Source organism: Schistocerca cancellata, chromosome 5 (genome assembly GCF_023864275.1).
Source record: "Schistocerca cancellata isolate TAMUIC-IGC-003103 chromosome 5, iqSchCanc2.1, whole genome shotgun sequence".
NCBI classification, from domain to species: Eukaryota; Metazoa; Arthropoda; class Insecta; order Orthoptera; family Acrididae; genus Schistocerca; species Schistocerca cancellata.
In genome coordinates, this window is record NC_064630.1 from 809413060 (window position 1) to 809428836 (window position 15777).

The 15777-nt window shown below is 43.8% G+C and overlaps 1 protein-coding gene across 1 annotated transcript in view; it reads right to left on the reverse strand.

Annotated features, from left to right (window-relative positions):
* LOC126188811 (eukaryotic translation initiation factor 5B-like) overlaps positions 1 to 15777 on the reverse strand; it is a 446346-nt gene that overhangs the window by 335914 nt on the left and 94655 nt on the right. The gene's annotated exons all lie outside the window — the stretch shown is intronic.

A 15777-nucleotide genomic window follows, 5' to 3' on the forward strand; every position in this document is an offset into this window, starting at 1 on the left:
TGGTGTGGTAAAGAGCAAGTGCAAGGAATGGGATGTTCTGCAGTGGTAAGGATAAAGTTTGTAAGACCTTCTATTTGGTCATCACAACTGGTGAAATGTTGTTCGTCGAATGTCGCCAGGGAGGAGTAAAGCCTCCAGTTGGCCTTAGCAAGCCTTCATTTGGGTGTGCACGTAGGTGGGGTAGGACTCAGTAAATGGATAGCAATTGGGAAATGGTTGCTGTAGTATGAATCAGAGAGAACAGACCACTCGAGATGATAGGGAAGCTGGGCAGTGCAGAAGGATAAATCCAAATGGGAATAGTTGTGTGTAGATTCTGAAAGGAATGTGGGTGCTCCTGTGTTAAGGCAGAAGAGTTAAGTTGATTAAGAAGATCAGCCAAGCGGGCATGTCTTGGACAGGTTCTGGGAGAACCCCAAAGGTGAAGGAGTGCTTAACATCACTGAGCAGCAGAAAGGTGTGAGTAAGCCTGGGGAAGTCCGCACTGGTGAGATCGAATGACAGAGGGATGTAAATGGTACAAAGGGAAAAGTTCAAGTGAGGAAGGAAAAGGTGAACTGCAACAGCTTGAAGGCGGATAGTCAGGGAGATGGGTTGACTATGAACATCATCCAATACGAGCAGCATAACTCCCCCATGCGATGGAATGCCGACCTTGGGAGGGGTCAAAACCGACCGGGAAGAAATGCAAAAGCTGAAAGTGACCGTGAGGATGGAATTTCATTTCCTGAAGGAAAAGAACAAGTGGACGCTGCAATTCTAAGAGCATCCAAAAATCCTCTTGGTTGGATTGATGGCCTTGAACGTTCCATTGGAGAAGAGTCACAAGGAAAAAATTAAGGGGTGTCACCCCAGCAGCAGTCAAGTGCCAGCCTTCAAACACTTGCTGCTACAGGGCACAGAGGTAGGAGGATCCTGCTCCATGAGGTCTACAGGAGTGTTGTTCTGCTGTCGGCCTGCAGAGTTGAGTGCAGAAAAATGGTTGGTGGGGCACACCAGCAACATGCAGGTCGGCTGGGTGAGGGTATCACGTGGCGACACCGTCGCAGAGGATCTTCGAGTTGGCAAAGGAGAAGACTGTTTGCCATTGTTTGATTTTTTCGGACCCTTCTGGTGAGCAGAGGAAGACTCAGATGTTGGTTGGCTTGAGGGATGTAGGAAGTCTTCATGGGAGTATTCCTTCTGCCCTTTCCAGCCTGCCAGTTGAGTAGCTGGTGACTCCTCCCCATGAGGCGAAAGTTTGGTGGCATGTTGCACAGCTGGAGGAGGAGACAGTGATGCTACCATGATGCTGGGTGATATCACAACCGCAGTGCTATATTTGAGGGCGCATGTCTGCGTGGCCATGTCATTTGTTGAGTGAGAGGCAGCAAGAACAGTACTGTAGCTGCCAGATGGCAGAACGCAATGTTTCTCACTAGCCAACAACTTGTGAATGACTGGGTAAGGCACTTTTTCCTTCACCCGGATCTCACGGACAGTCTGCTCATTGAGATACATGGGACATCACGGGAGGAGGTGGCATGGTTGCCATTGTAGATTATGCAGTGGGGAGGAGGAGGTGGAAAATCGCCCTCATCAGCATCCTACCACAGGTTACACATTTGGCTGGGTGTCAACAGGACTCTCGAGTGTGGTTGTAACGATGACTCTGGTAGCAGTGCATCGGTTTTGGAATACACGGTCTGACAGTGACAACTTCATAACCTGCTTTGATCTCTGACAGAAGAACCATTCTATTAAAAGTGAGAACGAGATTGCATATGAGCGCTAAGGAGGCATCTACTTTTTTCATCAAACAAGGGACTGCAATGACACCCTGATCAGAGAGGGACATTTGGATTTCCGCCTTGGTCAGACCATCGAGCATCCTAGTATAAATAACGAGCATCCTAGTGTAAATAACATCATGCGAAGAATTCAGCGTTCGATGGGCCTTGACATGAACAGGATAGCCATGGATGAGCGAAGCTGCAAGCAGTAGTTGTGCTTGAGAATCAAACGTAGTCTTCAAAAGCAAAGTGCCATTGCATAAACGAGAGCAGGATTTCACAGGTCCAGCAATTGCATCAACACTTTTCTTAATAATAAACAGATTTACCATAACAAAGAACTGACTGCCTTCAGTAGGTGAAACCACGAAGAACCTTGGTGAAATTAGTAGTCTCTCTGAATCGTTAGCCTCATCCTGTTTATGTTTCATAGCCCCTGACTGTGAAGATGATAGACTCACTGCAAGAAAACCCCCATGATTACCAGCATCTCTGATGGCGCATTCCTTCCAACTTGGGGCCCCATTCAGAAGGGGATGCATCCCCCTTAGGTGATTGTTCACACCTCAGGTCACACCTCCTGAATACCTGACAGAGGGGCCAAATGGTAATTTGGGAAGGTAGCATCTCAGGCAATCACCCCTCCCTGGACCTGGCATGTACCAGGGGGTATATGTGAACCCTACCTTTTGACCTGGGGCTTGGAATTACGCATCACCCAGTCACCTGTTACATGTCAGATGTATGCGCTGGCCTTCAGGAGCACACAAGAAGGAAGAAGAAAAAGAAGGTCCTCAGATGCTGAATCGAAGGAAGGATAGGAAAACATGAATGAAGAAAGAAAACAGCAACAAAAAACAGTGGAGAGTATTCTGATACTGACTACTGAAAAAGCAGAATACATTTCCGAAACAGCCCAGACATGTTCCCCAAGGTAGAGGAAAAAGAGCAGCAAGAGGATAGACATGCTGCAAGGAAGGGAAAAGATGCTGCAAAGGTGGGGGTCCCATGGTAGCCAAGCATGAACCTGCCAAAGAGCAGCAAGCCCCCCGGGGCTACACTACAGCTTGGATGTTTATGGAAGCTGCGAAAATGTACAGCATAACTGAGTAGCTGTTGTTGGCACCTGATCTAGTGGAGGGACCTCAGCCTCTGTGGGTAGGCTGTCAACAAGGCTATTCTGAATGACTCATGTTGGAAGTCAGATCCCACAGTGGTGTGTCAGGTCCAGTGACAACAATGCTGGGGGAAATGCCGAATAATATGCCAGACTCCCATAACCAAGACAGGACAGGACAGGATCAGTGATTTGTAAGACTGCAGAGGGGTAGTGTTGGATGCATCGCAGATGATGTCACTGAGGCAGCGAAGTGTATTAAGATGTAGTCAGCACCTTTGCTTAAGTTGGTGAAGATGGGGAAGCCACATCAGCTGGGCAACTAAACCAGTCCCAAAAAGTGATAAGTTTCCGCCAGATTAAGTAATTGGCCCTCAAGGTAAAATTCCTGTTGTGGATGAACAATACAATGGCGACATGACACAAATCGTGGTGGCAGGAAACTGAAAGCTGTAGGTGAGGGCCCATGATTGCACATTTCGAGTGGCACCCTGCAGTCAACGTTCAGCAACACCCACACTAGAGGAGCAATAGTAAAAGCAAAAACTGTCAGTATAAAGGAGGGTGACACTGAAGACCCCACAGCCGCTGCTAAACCACTGATGGCCACTAATAAGAGAGGGACACTCAACACAGCACCCTGCAGGACTCCATTCTCTTGGATATGAGGGTACTGTGGGCAGCACCAACTTGAACCTGGAATGTATGGTGCGACAAGAAGTCCTGGACGCAAATCTGAAGTGGGGCCAGAGACCACACCCATGTAAGGCAGCAAGGATGTGGTGTCCCCATGTGATAAGCCTTTGTAGGTTGAAGAAGGCAGCAATAATGTGTTAAAATCAGTCAAAAGCTGTCCGGATCGCAGTCTCCAGACAAACCAAATTATCAGTAGTGGTACAGCCTTGGCAAAAACTGTCCTGGGACAGAGTCAGAAGGCCCTGAGACTCTAGGAGCCAACACAGCCGCTGGTTCACCACACGTTCGGGCAACATACAGAGAACACTGGTGAGATTAATTGGGCTTTAGCTGTCCATCTCTAGGGGATGCTTATCTGGTTTCAGTACTGGGAGGATGATGCTCTCCGATCACTGAGATGGGAGCTCACTCTCACTCCATATATGGTTGAAGACTGTAAGGAGGTGATGATGACAATCCAATGATAGGGGTTTCAGCATTTGGCTGTGGATATGGTCTGGTCCTAGGGTTGTATCAGGGCAAAGGTCACTGAAGAATTCCCACTCACTGACTGGGTATAGGACTCCAGATGGCGTCCAGTGACAGATAAGTGCAATTGCTCAATCCACTGCTTAAGGACATGAAAAGTAAGTTGATAGTTCTCAGATGCAGAGGCTCGAGCATAATGCAGAGCTAAATGTTCAGCTACAGCATCTGTGTCAGGGAAAACAGCACCATGCAAGGAAATACCATGTACACCTGCATGGGGCTGGTATCCATAGTGGTGTCTGATCTTTGCCCAAACCTGCAAAAGGGGGAATATATATGGTGGTCCATTGATAGTGACCAGGCCAAAAATCTCATGAAATAAGCCTCAAACAAAAAAACTACAAAGAATGAAACTTGTCTAGCTTGAAGGGGAAAACCAGTTGGCGCTATGGTTGGCCCACTAGATGGTGCTGCCATAGGTCAAACGGATATCAACTGTGTTTTTTTTTAAATAGAAACCCCCATTTTTATTACATATTCGTGTAGTACGTAAAGAAATATGAATGTTTTAATTGGACCACTTTTTTTGCTTTGTGATAGATGGCGCTGTAATAGTCACAAACGTATAAGTACGTGGTATCATGTTAACATTCCGCCAGTGCGAATGGTATTTGCTTCGTGATACATTACCTGTGTTAAAATGGACTGTTTACCAATTGCGGAAAAGGTCAATATCATGTTGATGTATGGCTATTGTGATCAAAATGCCCAATGGGCTTGTGCTATGTATGCTGCTCGGTATCCTGAATGACATCATCCAAGTATCTGGACCATTCGCCAGATAGTTACATTATTTAAGGAAACAGGAAATGTTTGGCCACATGTGAAATGTCAACCATGACCTGTAACAAATGATGATGACCCAGTAAGTGTTTTAGCTGCTGTCACGGCTAATTTGCAAATCAGTAGCAGATAAACTGCATGAGAATCGGGAATCTCAAAAACGTCGGTGTTGAGAATGCTACATCAACATCGATTGCACCCGTACCATATTTCTATGCACCAGGAATTGCATGGCAATGACTCTGAACGTCGTGTACAGTTCTGCCACTGGGCACAAGAGAAATTACGGGACAATGACAGATTTTTTGCAAGTGTTCTATTTAGTGACGAAGCGTCATTCACCAACAGCGGTAACATAAACCGGCATAATATACACTACTGGGCAATGGAAAATCCATGATGTCTGTGACAAGTGGAACATCAGCAACCTTGGCGGGTTAATGTATGGTGCGGCATTATGGGAGGAAGGATAACTGACCCCCATTTTATCGATCGCAATCTAAATGGTGCAATGTATGCTGATTTCCTACCGATGTTACTACAAGATGTTTCACTGCATGGCAGAATGGCGATGTACTTTCAACATGATGGATGTCTGGCACATAGCTCGCATTTGGTTGAAGCGGTATTGAATAGCATGTTTCATGACAGGTGGATTGGTCGTCGAAGCACCATACCATGGCCTGCATGTTCACCGGATCTGATGTCCCTGGATTTCTTTCTGAGGTGAAAGTTGAAGGATATTTGCTATTGTGTTCCACCAACAACACCTGACAACATGCGTCAGCGCATTGTCAATGCATGTGCGAACATTATGGAAGGCGAACTACTTGCTGTGGAGAGGAATGTCTTTACACGTATTGCTAAATGCATTGAGGTTGACAGACATCATTTTGAGCATTTATTGCATTAATGTGGTATTTACAGGTAATCATGCTGTAACAGCATGCATTCTCAGAAATGATAAGTTCACTAAGGTACATGTATCACACTGGAACAAGCGAAATAAAATGTTCAAACGTCCTACGTTCTGTATTTTAATTTAGAAAAAATACCTGTTACCAACTGTTTGTCTAAAATTGTGAGCCATATGTTTGTGACTATTACAGCGCAATCTATCACAAAGCGAAAAAAGTGGTCCAGCTGAAACATTCATATTACTTGACATACTACATGAATATGTAGTAAAAATGGGGGTTCCTATTTTAAAAAACACAGTTGATATCCGTTTGACCTATGGCAGCGCCATCTAGCGGGCCACCTACCACAAAGCGAAAAATGTGGTCTAACTGAAACATTCATATTTCTTTACATACTACATGAATATGTAATAAAAAATGGGGGTTCCTATTTCAAAAAAACTCAGCTGATATCCGTTTGACCTATGGCAGTGTCATCTAGCTGGCCAACCATGGCATCATCTGGTTTCCTCATTCAAGATAGACAAGTTTTGATCTTCGTAGCTTTTTCGTTTGACATTTATTTTGTGAGATATTTGGCCTGGTCACGATCAATGGACTACCCTTTAAAGTCCAATGTTTGAAATGTACCATAGCCAGCATTCTTGCTTCCATCACTCTATTAAGTGGTGGATCTGAGCCTGGAGCCATTTAAAGGCACTGAGGTGCTCAACTGTTGCATGATGCTTATGGCATCGGAGAGCCCATCTATGATCTCTAATAGCCTCAGCAATTTCCAAGGTCCACCACGGCAATAGCTCCCAAAAGGGGGATCCCGAAGAATATGAGATAGCTAAGTAAGCTGCTAATAGAATAGCTGCTATTGGACTGGACTCAGGACAGCCTTGTCAATGTCTCCATTTAGCAGGGAGCTCAGAACGACACTGGAGGTGAAAACATCACAGTTGGCATTGAGGAGAGCCAATCTAGGGTGCTCAGGGGAGTGACGCTCAGAGAGGGAAAGGAAGATTGGGAAGTCGTCACTACCACACAGGTACATTGTGGACCCACCTGTTGATGGATGGGAGAAGATCAGAGCTGCAAATAGAAAAATCAATGTCTGAGTAACCACATGCCACACTGAAGTGTGTAGAGGCACCAATATTCAAGAGACACAGGTCAAGATCTGCCAGTACATTTTTGATGTCTTCATTGTGGTCATTGATGCATGGTTCAATCCCACAAAGGATGGTTCATCCTCACAAAAGGTTATGTGCTCTGGAACTGCCCAAGATAAAAATAGGTGAGGGGAGCCGAGAAACGAATGCAGACAATATGTTCTGAGGAACTCCATCATCGGGAGAGAGATAAACATTACAGATAATAAAATCATGAAATGCTCTTACTTGAACAGTCACAGACTCCAAAGTTGTATCAAGATGCACAAGTTCACTATATACACAGTTTGGAACATACACGCAAAATCCACCTGACACCCTATCACAACTGGCATGATTCTTAAAATATCCCTGTTAGCCATGAAGGACAGGATTCACATTGTTGGAAATCAAGTATCCAAGTATCCTACAGGGGAATGCAGAAAGCAGGTGTGGAGCATAAAAGATGTCATAGCTCAGCTAGGTACTGGAGAAAGCCACTACAATTCCACTGGAGAATCATGCTGTTGGTATACTGTGAGGGCTTGAAGGGACCAAGGAGACAAGTTACAAGGTGTACAACTTTGCTTCCGCCATTTTTCCCCAACATTTGAGGCTTAAATTCAGAGTATTTCCATCAATGGCCACTACTTTCTCCCATCTTTCAGGCAGTGTACAAATCCCACATCGAAAAAATTGTTCATCCAGAATCCACAAATCAATCCAATTTGTGACTTCTTCATAAGATTTGAAGTGTTGGTCAGCCAGGCCATGCACCATGATCTAAACAGGTGATAGTCAGAGGGAGAAATGTCTGGAGAATATGGTGGGTGGGGTAGGTCTTCCCATTTTAACATTTCCAAGTACATTTTGACTTCTTTTGCAACGTGGGGTCGAGCATTGTCGTGCTGCAAAATTACTTTATCATGCCTCTCACTGTAATGCAGCTGTTTGCCTTTTAATGCTCTATTCAAACACATTAATTCCGCTCGATAACAAGCACCTGTGATTGTTTCACTTGGTTTTAACACTTCATAGTACACAAAACCGAGCTGGTACACCAAATGATCTTGGAGCCATGAATATTTGGTTTGCCATTGAAGTGGAAGCATAGCCGGGATATCCCCATGATTTTTTGCATTTAGGGTTATCGTAATGAACCCAATTTTAGTCCCTGGTCACAATGCGATGCAGAAATCCCTCCTGTTTTTCTCTCTGAAGCATCTGTTCACAAACACATAAACGCTTGGTTTCAGCTCACCCGGGACACAAGTTCCTTCTTTCTTAATCATGCCCATAGCCTTGAGACGTTTTGAAATGGTTTGCTGTGTCACTACCACTAATCATGCCAATTCTTCTTGAGTTTGACATGAGTCTTCACTCAGCAATGTCTCCAATTCTGCATCTTCGAAAACACTCTCTCTTCCACCACTATGCCAGTCTACAACGTTAATATCACTGTTCTTGAAGCATTGAAACCACTCACAACACATTATTTCACTAACAGCATCCATATCAAACGTACATGAGAGCATTCAATGAGACTCAGCCATTTTTTCTTCATATTGAAACAAAACAGTAACACCTCCCACAAATGACGAGAATTACGCTCATAAACTGACATTTTCAATCAAGAACAACTTTATGATGCAGACTAATATTTGAATGAGGTTATGTTGACTGAGGTCCAAGCTAACTGCCTGATGCCTGCAATCTGTTTCTTTCGACTGGTGCTTACCATTGTCGCCACCTATCAACAAACGGCAAAAGTAAAGTTGTACACCTCGTATGTCCCAGGGTCCCTGCTGACCCTGGTTGAGAGGGTATGGTATCAAAACACATAGGTTATGAGACATGTAGCGTGGTGCAATCTGGTGTCCCAGGGGCCATTGGGATCACTGCTGTGGCCACGAAAGCAGAACATGGGGGATATGGTGGCATGGGGGCCACTGGAATTTCGTTCATCTTGGAAGACTACTTTTTGTGTTTCTTTTCTTTAGAGGGTTTGGATGACTGGGAGGGCTTCTCTGAATTAGTTTCAGGGACTGAAGAAGCTCGTGAAGCCCTATGACCAGCAGCTTGCAGCTCCTTCTGCCACTGGCTGGTATCCAGTTGCAGACCGGCAGGTACTTGGAGGGGAGTGTCCCACGGGGCCCCTTCCTGGTGTGAGAACCTGGACGAAGATGATGCGTCTTCAGCTGGGGAATGGGGATCGGCATCCACAGTGGGTGGGTAGCCATTGTTCCCACAGTGGGTGTGGGGGAAGCTGCAGGAGGAGAGCCTCCAACCATCAGGAGTGCAGGCACAATACAGTGGCCCTGAGGGCTCGCTGTAGGATGCATAATGGAAAAGAGTACCATCAACAGTGACGGCGAAATCATCATAGCCGTAAAATATGACATTGTCATGCATGCGGAATGAAGATGCTCATACTTTTTCTTGGTCTCTTGCTATGTCAGTCTGTTCGGAGCATAATATTCTTGTATTTTTTCACTCTCTGAAAGACAATGCAGTCTGGCGAGTCAGATGCAAGTGTCATACAGACTGGACAAGCCTCACAGCGTGAAGACATGTGGCTGTATTTCATACATATGAAGCACTGCATCAAGGGGGCGAGTCGGTATATGGTTTCACGTCATTTAGGTATACCATCACTTTGATCTTTTCAGGCAACGAATCATCCTCAAAGGCCAAGATGAAGACCCTGGTAGCAATCCCATTGTCCTTTGGCGCCCTATGGACATGACAGAAAGCGTACAGCCCATCACTCTGAGTTGGCAGAAAGCTCATTGTCAGACTTCAAGATGAGGTCATGATGAAAAATTATGCCTTGAACTTTGTTTAGACTACTATGGTGAGTGACATTCACTGGAATATTAGTGAGCTTGTCACAAGCAAGTAATGCCCATGACTGGGCAGGGGATGCAGACTTAATCAAAACTGACCCACTCTTCATTTTAGAGATTGGTGAAACTTCCCAAAACTTGTCCTTTATAGTCTCCACAAAGAAAATAAGGCTTTGTAACCAAAAAAGAATCCTCATCCATCCTTTTACAAAACAGGAACTGGGGGTCTTATTTCTATGCTTGCCACTTTGTCTGATGTTCTTCCCATAGTGTAGCTAGGGAAGGAAACATTTTGGGGTTGTATCTCTCTGTATTGAATAAGTTCCTTCTGTTGGAAGAGACTGATGGGGCTGTGTTACCAGCCATTGGAGAAAGTACCATCTGCTTCATATGCAAGACATTTGCCATGGTACCACCCACTCCGAACAGCTGTTTACCCATGGATGCCACTCAGTGTCATCAATGGTTACCAAACCAGTAATCTGTAGCTTGGAGTCCTTATGCCTCTTTCTTAATGGGTACACAGCCCTTGGCATACATGGGGGAGGTATCAGCTCTGACATCAACAGTGCAATCCCTGCGTAGTCAAAGGGCTACTATCTTGCAGGTACTTGATGAACCTCCCCCCACAATGGGGGGCTGCTGTGCTGGGTTTTGCAGGATTACATTGTTGGAAAGGAAGGGTGCTAAGGTGGAACGGACACCACATTGGAAGCAGAACATGTGGGATATGGTGGCATGGGGGCCACTGGAATTTCGTACATCTTGGAAGACTTCTTTTTGTGTTTCTTTTCTTTAGGGGGTTTGGATGACTGGGAGGGCTTCTCTGAATTAGTTTCAGGGACTGAAGAAGCTCGTGAAGCCCTATGACCAGCAGCTTGCAGCTACTTCTGCCACTGGCTGGTATCCAGCTGCAGACTGGCAGGTACTTGGAGGGGAGTGTCCCAAGGGGCCCCTTCCTGGTGTGAGAACCTGGACAAAGATTATGTGTCTTTGGCTGGGGAATGGGGATCGGCATCCCCAGTGGGTGGCTAGCCATTGTTCCCACAGTGGGTGTGGGGGAAGCTGCAGGAGGAGAGCCTCCACCCACACTTCTGAAAAATCTGGAAAAGTGGTGGCAGGTCAAACCCAAGAATGAAGACCATCTATTTATTGATGAAAAGGTGTAGAGAGCACTGGAAGTGAAATGGAAAACCAGCATTCGATATCATGTATCCAGTCCAAACAGGGTCTACACCACGTATATATTTAGAGAGGGACTGTTCGTCACTACAGGTGTGATGGCCACAGGTAGCTAGGTCATACGGGAGGGACATTTTGGTATGAAACTGGTGGCAGCTGTTGAAGTGGAGATATTGCTGGTGGTTGATAGGTTTGATATGGATGGAGGTACTGATGTAGCCATCTTTGAGATGGAGGTCAGTATTGGGAAAGGTTGCTCGTTGGGTTGAGGGGGACCATGATAAGGGAATGAGGGAGAAAGCATTGAAATTCTGGAGGAATGTGGACAAGGTGTCCTCACCCTTGATTCAGATTGTGAAGATGTCATCAGTGAATGTGAACCAAGTGAAGGGTTTGGGATTCTGGACAGTTAGAAAGGACTTCAACAAGATGGCCAATGAATAGGCTCGCATAGCACGGTGCCATGCGGGTGCCCACAGCCATACCCTGGATTTGTTTATAGGTGATGCTTTCAAAGGAGAAGTAATTGTGGGTGAAGATATAGTTGATCGTGGTGACTAGGAAAGAGATTTTAAATTTTGAATCCATCAGGGGCTGGGGAAGTTATTGTTCAATAATGGCAAGGTCCTGGACATTACGGATGTTAGTGTAATGGAAGTGGCAGCAATGTAATTAGTTTTCTGTTTGTTTGGAGGCACACTGAAATCTCCACATCACAGTACCATAGCACATCACTACAGGGACAAAAAGAAAATGGCATAGCCTCCAATAAATTGGAGTCTTATGTGGTAATTTTCTGCCTTTGAAGAGGAAGATACTGTAAAAATCCTTGTTGAATTTGTGACAGCAATGCTCCTTCATGTAATACAGTAGTTAGTTTGTGCAGACAATTCCACAGCAGGTAAAGAAGTATGAATGCTGAAGAAGGAAGTGAATATATGTCTGTGAATAATCAGGAATCCTAAGAGAAATGAAGATCTGGTGCTCAAATACCTATGTATCACAACTGATTCGATAGTGGAAAAAGTTAAAACTCAGTTAACTTGAAGTAAATATTAAACACGAGAAAGGGCACTATCTCCTGGGTTCCATGACTGCTCACACACATTCAAAAGTTTGGCAAACCAAGGCAGTAGCTGTGTCAGGCCACTGCAGACAAATTACATGCTTAATCAACACAGGTAACTGCTGGCTGTATATCTATGACCTTGAGATAAAGGAGCTAAGGAATCTTTGGAAATATATGGATTCATCAATGCCGTAAGGCAAAGAAAATAAACATGACTGGGGAAGGTCATGCTGATTGTTTTTTGGAACTGTCAATGCACCAGTTCACTGCTCAGGACACAGACACATCTGGCTGTTTTAAAGAGCACTGCTCATGCGAAACTCAGTGTGCCCTTTTCTCACCCAATATTCTGTAACCTATGGACTAAGGGCAACAGACAGATTCAATATTTCTAGATTTCCACAAAGTATTTGACATAGTGTCCCATTGCAGGCTGTTAAAGAAGGCAAGAGAATATGGAAGAGGTTCACAGATGTACAAGTCGCTCAACAACAAACACTTTGCCATCCGCACGTCTCGTACAAATTTATTTGCTTGGCATCGGCAGCGCTAATTCAGATTACTTGGCTTGTCACCAGCCGGTTTTGACATTATCGAGAGATAATAAATTGTTACATTTTACTAATCTCATTGTGTCGTCGTCCTACGTTATCAACCCCGTTCCCTTACTTTCGTAAAATTTTGAAGATATAAGTACGTAAATAAGTACAAAAGTTGTTTCATATATTTGTTTATTTGCACTGTCTTTGATACTTAGTATTTCTCTTTCATATGATATGCAGCAAAACAGTCTCCAAGATGTAACGAAACTCCACAAGACTTGCACATTAAGTGTGTTTTTTGTTGTTGTTGTTGTTGTTTTTGGAACATACATGGCAGTTTCTTCATTTTTGTTTATCGTTTCAGAAATACATAGGCCTATTAGTTGGTGTTGCTTTCCGTGACTGGGCAGTCTGTTAACCGGATCACCATGAGACAATATAGTGGCAACCTTAAAGTTTTGCTCCGTGCATTCATCATAAATAATTTTATCGTCTCTTTCGGTCTGTCATGATGAGAGGGCACAAGTACCTATAAAAACAAAAAACTTGTTGGCGTGTGTAACTTATTGTTACCTAAACAAAACACCAACAGAACACAATAGATGCTAAAGTGCTGTCGCCAGCCACTACGTGATACTATGCTCACGACAACAATGTGGTGTCACAGGCCTCTGGGCAATACTTGCAGACGACACCACTGTGATGTCGCCAGATGGCAGAATGTTAAATTATAAAACCCAGTATGTTGTCCTCGATGGTGAGTGTTCATCAGAGACAAGGGTATTGTCAGGAGAGCCCCAGGGGAGTGTGATAGGACCACCATTATTCTCTATACAAATAAATGATTTGGTGGGTAGGGTGGGTGGTGATCTGCAACTGTTTGCTGACGATGCCGTGGTGAACAGTATGGTGTCGGAGTTGAGCAACTGTAGGAGGACACGGGATGATTTAGACAAAACTTCTAATTGGTATGATGAATGGCAGTGCATTCTATATGTAGAGAAATGTAGGTTAATGCGAATGAGTAGGAAAAACAAAACCCATAATGTTCGGATACAGCATTAGTAGCGTCCTGCTTGACACAATCATGTCATTTAAAATATATGGACTTAACACTGCAAAATGATATGAAATGGAACAAGCAAGTGAGGGCTGCGGTAGGAAAGGTGAATGGTTAACTTCAGTTTATTACAAGAATTTTAGGAAAGTGTGGTTCATCTGTGAAGGAGATTGCATATAGGGTGCTAGTGCAATCTATTCTTGAGTACTGCTCAACTGTTTAGGATCAGTACCAGGGTGGATTAAAGGAAGAAGACATTGAAGCAATTCTGAGGCAGCTTGCCAGATTTGTTTATTGGTGGGTTCGAACAACATGCAAGATGCTTATGGAACTCCAATGGGAATGTGTGGTGGGAAAGCAATGTTCTTTTCAAAGAACATGATTGAGAATATTCTGAGAATTGGTGTTTGAAGCTGACTGTAGAACAATACTACTGCCAATTCATGTAAGGACCAGGAAGATAACACTTTCAAGACCCACTGGCTACAACTGTTTACATTAAATTTTACTGTTTCTTAGTTACAAGAGAAATATTTTTCCACAGTGGAAATCTCATCTACACATTTGTGAATGTTCAATCACTTCATCAATACCTAGAGCTGCCAACTATAGGGCTTCACTGTAAAAATATCAACAAGTCAACACAGCAGTGTGCAGCACATTGACAGCCAGAATACTTGGAAGTTGTTGGTTAGGTTTTTTCCACTGCATTAATGAATATTATTATTGTTTTTTGCATGGTAATTATTGAATGATCAGATTATTTATTACAACGTTGAATATTTCAAAATTACTTAATTTAGTCCATAAAACAAAGCCAAGTGTACAAAGTATATTTTGAAAAATGGTACATATTTTTGTAAAAATCTGGCATCTAAAACCATTTTAAAAAATCACCTAAGAGCAATACAGTATAAAGAAAAATTTTCCTTCCTCCAGAAAAAATTCATGTCTGAAAGGGATAAGATATGAGAATTTGGGGCTCATACAGAGGCATATAGACAGTCATTTTCCCCCTCACTATTTGCAAGAGGAACAGGAAAGAACATTACTAGTAGTGGTACCACACGCTGTATGGTGGACTGTGGAGTATCAATGTAGATGTAGATTTCGATTCTGCATCTTTGGGCTACAAAATTTTGCTTCACCTCTAAAATTCTTCTGACAGGGCACCCAGGAATTCCTTCCATTTGTCTCGGATGATGAAGCAATTGTGTCATAGACATTTCCGGAATGATGAAGGGTGATTTACTAGGTGGAATGTTTCCTGAACAGCCAAAATGTAGACTTCTTCATATAAGATCCCTGTTAAGTCATTCATAGGTTGGACACATTGATAAGGACCATCATCATCACCCAGTTTCATGGTCACTATTTGATTATTTGAAAGTGACAACTGAAACTTTATGACTATCCCTCAAAAGTGGACAAAATATTCCTGGAAACTCTTTCTTGCCATCAACTAAGATTACCTAAAAACAAACTTATCTGTACTGTATAAAAAGTGGAGTCGCAAGTACACACACACGCACCTCCTCACCTAAGTGCACGCGCGCGCACACACACACACACACACACACACACACACACACACACACACACACACACTGTATATGGAGGTGGATCAATGCTTTTTCTGTCATAAAAATTTTAATAATGGACGTGTAACAGGTGAATTAGTACAGATCACAGCCTGATCTTTTCTTGACACAACAGCAGCAATCAACATAGTCACCATTCATTTGTACACATTTGTGCCATCACAGAACAGAGGCATAAAAACCTGTCTGGAAAAGTTAAGGATTTTGCTTCTTCATCCATGACTTTAAATATGTTTTAACCTCGTCCATGAGGAAAGTATATGTGGATGCTGTAATGGACATCAGGAAATATGCAGCGTTGGGCGAAGTAGTTTGATATTGGAGAACTGGGAGTCGCAGATAAACTGCACAATGGCCAGCCAACAACACCTGTCAATTGCCAATTGAGAAAATGCTGATGAAGCAATTCGAGGACAGACGCATTAGTGTTCACAATCAACAGTGAAACCTATGTAACCACACTTAACGAGGCAATGATGCATGCCCCCACGTCGTTTTTCATTTGCAAAAATGGGCTGACCAGTG